Source organism: Neoarius graeffei, chromosome 8 (assembly GCF_027579695.1).
Source record: "Neoarius graeffei isolate fNeoGra1 chromosome 8, fNeoGra1.pri, whole genome shotgun sequence".
Taxonomy (NCBI): Eukaryota; Metazoa; Chordata; class Actinopteri; order Siluriformes; family Ariidae; genus Neoarius; species Neoarius graeffei.
The window spans coordinates 37,660,760-37,670,759 of NC_083576.1; the positions used below are offsets into that span (position 1 = coordinate 37,660,760).

Consider the following 10,000-nt stretch of genomic DNA (forward strand, 5'->3'; position numbering starts at 1 on the left):
TGATCATAGACAGTAGTCACTTTGAGACCATTACTCACTGCTCTGTCTGTTACAGTCTAACAAATAGGAAGACTGTTTTTTATACTTCAAGCAACTAAATATTCTGTAAGACTTTAAGTACACCTCTCCCATTACAAGCAGCACAACGCCATCTCTTTCATGTCCTTCTATTATAATGTGACCCATCTTATTTAAAAAATTGGACCAAAAGTCTCATTATAGTGTAAAGAAAATGAAAGTTTGAAAAAGAATGATGAGTTAAATTGCTTTCAATTAAGCATTTTATTGCATATTATAGGCCCCCCGTCATGGTGCCCTCCATGTTTTGATCTAAGCAGTGATCAAATTGCCACAGAAATTTTGCATGCTTAGTTGCTCAAGGTTTCTATTCATTATCTGTGATGACTACTGCTCAACAGATCCATTTGATAAGGAGCAATAATCATCACAGATGATTGGCAGAAAAAAAAAGACTGGCATCACCATAGATGGGAAATAAGACTGTGTAGCAACAGCAATAAGTTTAATTTATATAGTGCCTTCACCAACCCAAGGACGCTTTGCAAAGTAATGGCAGTACAGAAAGAGAAATAAATCAACCAAAAGAAAACATACCAGACAGGAGACACAGAAAACAAAATGATAATTTAGATGAGCATAATGATAACAGACTGGCTCGAAGCATTGGAAAGACTGAACAGTCAGTGATTAGGAGAGGAAATATTAGGAGGAGGAATAGCAGAGAGAGGAGAGATAAAATTTGAGATTTAAAAAAAAAAATTAATTTGAGAAGAGATGTACAATTCTGAAGATCCTGAGGGAGAGAATCCCACAGCTTGGGAGCTGCAACCCTAAATGCCCTGGAACCCATGGTGGTTTAGTAATTTAAATTTGGGCATGGACAACAGCCAGAGGATGAAGATCCAAGACTGCAAATGGGAGAGTAGAGTTGAAGTAATCCCATTAGATGTTGAGGAGCATGACCATGGAGTGCTTTAAATGTAAACAGAATAATTTATTGAATAATAAATACGTAACTTTTTTGTAGTTACTGGGCAGTAAACAGGGCTTTACATTAACCTTTCTTTGCACATAGCACTGATGCTACAAAGGTCAATAGTTTTGTAGCACAGGTCACAAAATTGTAGCATGAGTATAAAATGTCTTTTAACATCTCTAAAAACAACCATATGTAGTGCAGTTCATTACTGAAACAGGTATGTGACTGGCAAAGGACATAAACGTTGATTCCAAAGCACACCTTTACAAGAAAAGTTTTCAGACATATCTGTAAAGTTTCACTTTCATTTTAGCACCGTCACCTCACAGCAAGAAGGTTCTGGGTTTGAGCCTAGCGGCTGACGGGCCTTTCTGTGTGGAGTTTGCATGTTCTCCCCGTGTCTACAGGTGCTCCGGTTTCCCCCACAGTTCAAAGACATGTAGGTTAGGTTAACATGGGGCTGCCTTAGGCTGAGGTGCCCTTAAGTGAGGCACCTAACTCCCAACTGCTCCCTGGGCACTGTAGCATGCATGGCTGCCCACTGCTCTGAGAGTGTGTGTGTGTGTGTGTGTGTGTGTGTGTGTGTGTGTGTGTGTGTGTGTGTGTGTGAGAATGCCAATTACAAATAAATAAATAGGCGGAAGAAGTAATACAAAGTAAGGCAATATAGTGCAAAAATAAAAGCGCAGAAAAGCAAAAGCAGCAAAAACACCCAGTGTAGTACAAAATAAAAGCTAAATGTAGTGCAAAATAGGTAGTGTAATACAAAAATAAGGCAATGGTCAGATGTAGCAGCAGAAGGGCAGTAATGTGCGAATGTGCAAACAATCTAACAAGACGTAAACAGTCAAGGAAACCGCGGAAAAATGGCAGTAATGTGCACATATCTGCAAACAATGTAATCAGATGTAAACAGTCAAGGTACAGCAGCAAAAAGGGCAGTAATGTGCAAACAAATGTAAACAGATGTAAACAGTCAAGGACAGCTTACAGGGAGGTAATCCTTGGTTATAGACTCGTGTCAGCTGTTCAGGAGTCTGATGGCAGTGGGAAAGAAAGAGTTCTTTAGTCTGACAGTCTTGCGTTTCAGACTTCTGTACCTCCGGCCTGAGGGTAGGAGTGTGAACAGTCCGTGCTGGGGGTGGGTAGGGTCTTTGAGGATGGAGGCAGCTCTCCTGTGGACTCTGCGGTGGTAGATGCTCTGCAGAGAGGGCAGTGGAGTTTTGGTGATCCTCTCAGCAGTCTTCACCACCCTCTGCAGGCGTTTGCGGTCCATTGCTGTAGTGCTGCCGTACCACAGAGTGATGCAGTTGGTCAGGATGCTGTCAATCACGCAGCTGTAGAAGTTGCTGAGGATCTTGGGTGACATACCAAACTTCCTTAGCCTCCTCAGAAAGTACAGCCACTGTTGAGCCTTCCTAACCAGCTGTGTGGTGTTGTGCGTCCATGTGAGGTCCTCACTGATGTGAACACCCAGGTGTTTGAAGCTGCTCACCCTCTCCACCTCAAGCCCCTGGATGAACAGTGGCCGATGAGGTCTCCTCTCCTTCCTCATGTCCACTATCATCTCCTTCGTCTTGAAGGTGAGGTTATTGTCCTCACACCATGACAACAGACTGGCCACCTCCCTCCTGTAGGCTGTTTCGTCACCACCAGTTATGCGTCCTATCACTGCGGTGTCGTCCGCGAACTTCAGGATGATGTCCTTGTGTTCTCCTTGTGAAGTCGTTGTTCTTGAGTTTCATCCTTGCAGACTTGTTTGGGGTTTTGGTTTAGTACTTGAAAATACTGCTTAATTTTCTCATCATTTAGCTAGCTAGCAGTGTTGGGCAAGCTACTTGGAGAGAGTGGTGAGTGAAGCTATCACTTTCTCTACATTAAATAAAGCTTCACAACACTGAAACAGAAATGTAGCAAGCTAAGCTACACTAAAAGGGCAAAGGTAGTTTACTACATCAGATGATTCTTTAAAATTTGTTTAAAGGGGTTTTGGTACAACAATAGTTTGATACAAGCGGCTGAAATGAGTTTTCTTCGCAGGGTGGCTGGGTGCTCCCTTAGAGATAGGGTGAGAAGCACAGTCACCCGGGAGGAGCTCGGAGTAGAGCCGCTGCTCCTCCACATCGAGAGGAATCAGCTGAGGTGGCTCGGGCATCTTTTTTGGATGCCTCCTGGACGCCTCCCTGGGGAGGTGTTCCAGGCATGTCCCCCCGGGAGGAGGCCCCGGGGAAGACCCAGGACACGCTGGAGGGACTATGTCTCTCGGCTGGCCTGGGAACGCCTCGGTGTTCTTCCCGAGGAGCTGGCCAAGGTGTCTGGGGAAAGGGAAGTTTGGGCTTCCATGCTTAGACTGCTGCCTCCACAACCCGGTCCCGGATAAAGCAGAAGAAGACGAGACGAGTTATTTGTTTACCAATCTCTCCTTGTTTGGGCACCTTTCTTGCCAAACTTGGAAAGAATCTGGACAGGATTGGCTGGTCCTGTTGCCTTTTCTTTGGTACTTCTGGAGCCAAGGTGACATTCAATCCATAATTAGGTAAAATATTAAGTTTCACTTCTGTATGTAATTTAGAGCGGCAAGACAAACCAATAAACGATAATAAACAGAGCTATGAATTTCATGACCACCATTGCTACAGGCTCCTGCTACTACTGCTTGTAGTAAACAATATTCATAAGTGTGTTTTAAAATATTAAAGTGCACTGTTGGATGAAAACCATCCATCCATTATCTGTAGCTGCTTATCCTGTGCAGGGTCGCAGGCAAGCTGGAGCCTATCCCAGCTGACTATGGGTGAGAGGCAGGGTACACCCTGGACAAGTCGCTATAATCTGTTTATCTGGCACAAAGTGGATGTTTGTCCTCACTGCCCTGTGTGGCATTAGCTCATTTAGCACAGTTAGTTCAGTATGGCACACAGATGCATCGCTCCAGGTTTCCCATAACACACCAGTTTGTTTCGGTAATCACTAATAAACAGATTCTCTGTGCTCTGGAGAATATATGTAAACCCCAGCCAAGTAAGTCACTATTTTCTGTCCTCTGTCTACCAAAACCTGGCACTGCCTCCTGCATGCGTGAGTGCTCCTCATCAGCAAAACTTCATTTTGAACTGTAGTGAATCAAAAGCGAGCTTTCTGGCGTTCCAGTGTTGCTGCGACAAGCAGCCAATCAGTGTCAAGCTTTCATACAGTGTAGCTGACATGATTGAAGGTCAAGGCCATAAAGCCGCTGCGAGAACACAAACACAGTAAAAAGTGTAAAAGAACGCGAAAATAATCTCTGATAACCATAGGAAAGAAAAGGTCTTGGAAAATAGAAAACTATTTTGCAAGAATAAATACTAGCATTGTTGGTTGAGGAACTTTGAAAAGTAACCAGTGCCAGGCTGATCATAGCCGGATTTTGCACGAGGCACTGGCCCTTAATGAAACCCCTGAACTATCAGTCAAACAGATATGCAGGTTAAAAAAAAAAAAGTTCAGTTCAATTGTTTCTTCAACAATAATCCAATATTGTTACTCTTGCCTCTCCAAAACACAATTTGGTAACAGAAACAAAACACACAAATAAAAATGTGTGCACCACATAATAATAAAATGCAAGTGTCAATAGTCTGTGAATCTGTGTGTATACACCTGTTTGCATAGTCATTGCATGGTTTGTCGTTTACCTCCCCCCATGTGTCGCCATCATAGGGAAGTGCTTCTGTGGCTACATGTCACCTTGGCCTTTGACATGCACAGTCAACATGCATATGGCTGCGTGAACGCACAATGAAATTAAAAAGACTTTGGCATTTAGTTTTCTTCAGACCACAGCAGAAAGATCTGCTTTGCTTGAGCTTCAGAAATGCTCGGGAAAATGTAGCTTGTGCTACTTGTCATTAAAAGAGCTTCGCTACCAAAGAGCTATTTGATTCAGAAAACTAGGACATTACCATCACACTACTGAAAAATGTAGTTAAACTAGTACAGCCGTTACTTGTAGCAAAGCTACTGCCCAGCACTGCTAGCTAGTTTGACTCACTGAGGAAACGGGGATTGTTTACTAGGAATTGTGGGATTTAGGGTTGGATGCATGGTCTCTATGCAGACGGTAGCATGATTTTTAATCACACGATAGACTACAACGACCACGTAGACTAGCAATGCACCATCAATTCACCTCACACATAAGCACACAAACCAGCAGCTTCGTCAGTCACAAACATTCAAAACTGTATCGCATGGGTGCTACGGCGGTAAACTCGTTCATTGCACAGACCGATTTTTTTCGTAACATGCGATTATGCAGCCCTAGTAGTAAGTATTTTCTAGTTACTTAGACTGCAAAAGTATAGAAAATGGCTATTATTTCCCTCAAACCTTGCTTTTGTGACCAGGACTTTGGTATTTTGAAATGTATCTATTTTCATTGCGAAAACTGAATTTGCATCTTTTCATTCACATAAAGCCAGAAAAAAACCCAGTATAAATTTCAAAATATGTTGTGTTTTTCTGACCTCAAAGAGGATCACAAGAGCATCAAGACATTGTTAGATGCCTTGAAGTAGGATAAGGGTGTACTCATAAGTTTACATACTCTGGCAGAATTTGTGAAATATTGGTCATTTTTTGGAAAATATGACTGATCATGAGCGGCACGGTGGTGTAGTGGTTAGCGCTGTCGCCTCACAGCAAGAAGGTCTGGGTTCGAGCCCCGTGGCCGGCGAGGGCCTTTCTGTATGGAGTTTGCATGTTCTCCCCATGTCCGCGTGGGTTTCCTCCGGGTGCTCCGGTTTCCCCCACAGTCCAAAGACATGCAGGTTAGGTTACCTGGTGACTCTAAATTGACCATAGGTGTGAATGGTTGTCTGTGTCTATGTGTCAGCCCTGTGATGACCTGGCGACTTGTCCAGGGCGTACCCCGCCTTTCTCCCGTAGTCATCTGGGATAGGCTCCAGCTTGCCTGCGACCCTGTAGAACAGGATAAAGCGGCTAGAGATGATATGAGATGACTGATCATGCAGAAAACCTTGTCTTTTATTTTGGGACAGTGGTCAGTTGAAGCCATTGATTGTCACATAATTGTATGCCCTTTTTAAATCATAATGATAACTGAAATAACCCAAGTGGCCCTGATCAAAAGTTTACATCACCTTAAATGTGTGGCCTGAGACGCACGCACACACAGGTTTAAATGGCTATTAAGGACAAGTTTCCATATCTGTGATTTATTTCATTGTAATTTGTGTTTCTGTATAATTAGTCAGTGAGTTTCTTAGCTCTCAAGAGACTCCTGCACATTTCATCCAGGGCTACACTGACTTGCTAGATATGAAGGTATGGAGAAAGCAAAATAATTGTCTTGTGAGAAAAGTTTGTGGAAGTTTATAAATCATATTTTTCGAGCTGATATTCAAAATTCTATGCTCTTTGGGCTGCATGAAGACCTTGATGCGGTGGTAGCTGACGATGATGTTTTACGATCACTAATGGACAGAGATGCTCCCTTGAAAAAACAAATTGTTACGATTCGACCAGCCGCACCCTGGTACACTGCTGAAACCACCAATGAAAAGCAGAAGCATGGACAACTGGAACGTAAATGGCTTGATCATGATTGGTATGTGTACCAATGCAGTGGTATTAACAACTTGATTAAATCTTAGATGTGTAATACTGTAACTTAAGTCATTAAAGAGAACTCAGGTAATCAAAAAGTGTTAAGACTGTTCCTAAGCTACTTCAAAAGGTACCTGTTAAACAGTATCCTCCATCTCCTGACAACCATGTTCTAGCCGATGAATTTGCGGATTTAAAAAATAAATAAATAAATAATAAAATTTCTCTGGGGCGGCACGGTGGTGTAGTGGTTAGCGCTGTCGCCTCACAGCAAGAAGGTCCGGGTTCGAGCCCCGTGGCCGGCGAGGGCCTTTCTGTGTGGAGTTTGCATGTTCTCCCTGTGTCCGCGTGGGTTTCCTCTGGGTGCTCCGGTTTCCCCCACAGTCCAAAGACATGCAGGTTAGGTTAACTGGTGACTCTAAATTGACCGTAGGTGTGAATGTGAGTGTGAATGGTTGTCTGTGTCTATGTGTCAGCCCTGTGATGACCTGGCGACTTGTCCAGGGTGTACCCCGCCTTTCGCCCGTAGTCAGCTGGGATAGGCTCCAGCTTGCCTGTGACCCTGTAGAACAGGATAAAGCGGCTAGAGATGATGAGATGAGATGAAATTTCTCTGCCAAGATCACAATGTTACACAATGATCTCCTTGCTAAAAGAATGAATATTATTGATTCTAGTGACTCTGTTGCTACTGATGCACTTGCTATGTGCTCTTCTGAATTCTTTACATTTGTTGAAATGAAATTAGAGGATACCAGGACGCTAGCTATTACATCAGTCTCCAAATCCTGTGTCTTGACTCTGTTGCTTTCTTCCATCATAAAATCCTGTGTTGACCTGCTTCTGCCAACTGTTACCAACATTGTCAATCTATCTCTTCGTGAAGGCCACATGCCGAGTACTTTAAAAAGTGCGGTTCTGTCACCTCTGCTTAAGAAACTGGATGCTGATTTTCTGCAATTCAAGAACCTAGGCCTATCTCAAACCTGAAAGCACTGTCAAAAATTATTGAGAAATCTGTGGCTCTCCAGTTGAATAACTACCTAGTAACTAATAATTTTCACAAACCACTTCAGTCCACTTACAAGGTGAACCATTCAACTGAAAAGGCAATGGTTAAAGTCCACAATGATATTCTTCATGCCATTGGCAACAACAAGGCTGTCGTTCTCCTGATGCTACATTTGTCCTCTACATTTGATACGGTCAACCATGCAATACTTCTAACCAAATTGTCACATCGTTATGGTTTCTACATCTACACTTTTATTAAGTTGTTAAGTCATTTGACATCACACCAACTATTAAGCAAAAACTACTATATAAAACCATGGTTGAACTGTGTTAAAATGGTTACCTTATGCAATTTGTTGAGATTGACTGGCTGTTCAAGATCATCACTGCATCCACTTGTGTGATGTACCGTAGGGGTCTGTTCTCAAGCCCCTGTTATAGAAGAAACCTTTATTTGTCACATGCATACTTCAAGCACAGTGAAATTCATCCTCTGCATTTAACCCATCTGAAGCAGTGAACACATGCGCGCGCACACACTCAGAGCAGTGGGCAGCCACACCAGAGCGCCCAGGGAGCAGTCAGGAGTCGTGTACCTTGCTCAAGGGCACCTCAGCCCAAGGCCACCCACGTCAACCTAACTGCATGTCTTTGGATTGTGGGGGAAACCGGAGCACCCAGAGGAAACTATATAAGTCACCAGTTGCTGATATCATTAAGAGGCATAATCCATCATACCATCTCTACACTAATGATCCTCAGCTCTACATATTGTTTGAACTTGGATGTGACTATCTCTCTGCTGCGAGGTCTGACATTGAAAACTGTGTCCTGGAAATTAACAACTGAATGGTTTGTAATGGTCTTAAATTGAACAAAGACAAAACAGAGCTTTTACTACTCAGCTCACACCATCTCCCAAGGCCCCCTCTGGACTTTGTTCAAGTTGGTGGTGAAGTCATTCTGCTGTCTTCTTCAGCTTGGAATCTGGGAGTTATCTTTGACCCAAGCATCAGTATGGAAGATCATGTTAAGAAGATTTGCAAGTCGTGCCATTTTCATCTTGGTAACGAGTGAAATTAGAAAGGATTTAAATCGTGAATCAACTGAAATGTTGATTCACGATTTAATGAAATCAACCTTATCCATGCTTTTGTTATTTCTAAATTGGACAATTGTGACACTATTTTACATGGTCTACTTAAAGTTCTTTTGAGCCGACTGCAGCTAGTTCATAATACTGCAGCACATATGGAGCACTTGCATGTGACGTCACAGCCGATCCAGATTGTGACAGACGCCATCTTGTCGGTCAAACGCCATATTCCGCCTTCTACTTCTACTTCTGGGTCTACTTCTGCTTTTACTTCTACCTTTTCTTCTGGAAAACCCTACTATATACAATTCTACTACAACGGCTGCGGCTACAAGCTCTCCCTACCTGTGCACGTTTTTTATGTTTTTTGTGTGTATTTTTGCGTGTTGTTCGTCTGTACCGGACTTCAATATCCACTACAACCGTATGGACTTACTGGACATTGGTTTCCAGCAGAAAATGACAGTTTGTAGCGATTTCCATCGCATGCACAACATTCCGGACGAGAAAAAAAAAAAAACATTCCGGACGAGATAGCGAGACCAGAGGGGTCTCCATGGATTGTTATCGGAAGCAAAGCGAAGGAGGCGGTGCCGGGAGCGGAAGCAAAAGCGAGGCTACAGGCAGAGCCGGCCTGTTGACTAAGCTCAGAAAACAGCCACTCAAACCTCCACTGCCAAGCCTCTACCTCTCCAACACCAGATCCGTGTAAACAACACGGACGATTTGGAATTACCTTATTCTATTCTATAATTGGCTGGTCAGTGCTATACTCAATACTTAAGTGACTTACCCATCCAATGAGGATTCTTGTTTACAAGATGCCACATCTGAGTCGCTGACAAATCCTGAATTTCTGTAGAGATAACTGTCCAGAGATTTATAAGCACGCAGTGCTTCACCACTGAACAGCGAGGGAAAGTTAATGAGGTAATTATACACGTCTGGGTATTCCGCTCGCAGTTCAAAATCCGGTCGTGAAAACTCCGTCCGGTAAGCCATAAGGGTCACAAATCTGTAGGTCGTTTATTTTAGACATATATCTAGTTATCTGTTCATTAGAAAAATGAGCCGTGTAGTCCGTCGGTTGAAATTGATCCATTCTGTACACGAGTGCAGCAGTATTCAGCGGTGTTTTTGACCGACAAGATGGCGGTTGTGTACTTTCCGGTCACGTGACTGCAAGATCTCTATAGTAATGTTTACTAAGAAGTATGGCCACTAACGCCTAGCTTAATTGTGTTACATTGGCTGCCCATCAAATATCGTATTGGCACTGATAT

At 43.1% G+C, this 10,000-nt stretch overlaps 1 protein-coding gene across 1 annotated transcript in view; it reads left to right on the forward strand.

Annotated features, from left to right (window-relative positions):
* diaph2 (diaphanous-related formin 2) overlaps positions 1-10,000 on the forward strand; it is a 902,507-nt gene that overhangs the window by 147,386 nt on the left and 745,121 nt on the right. The window lies entirely within an intron of this gene.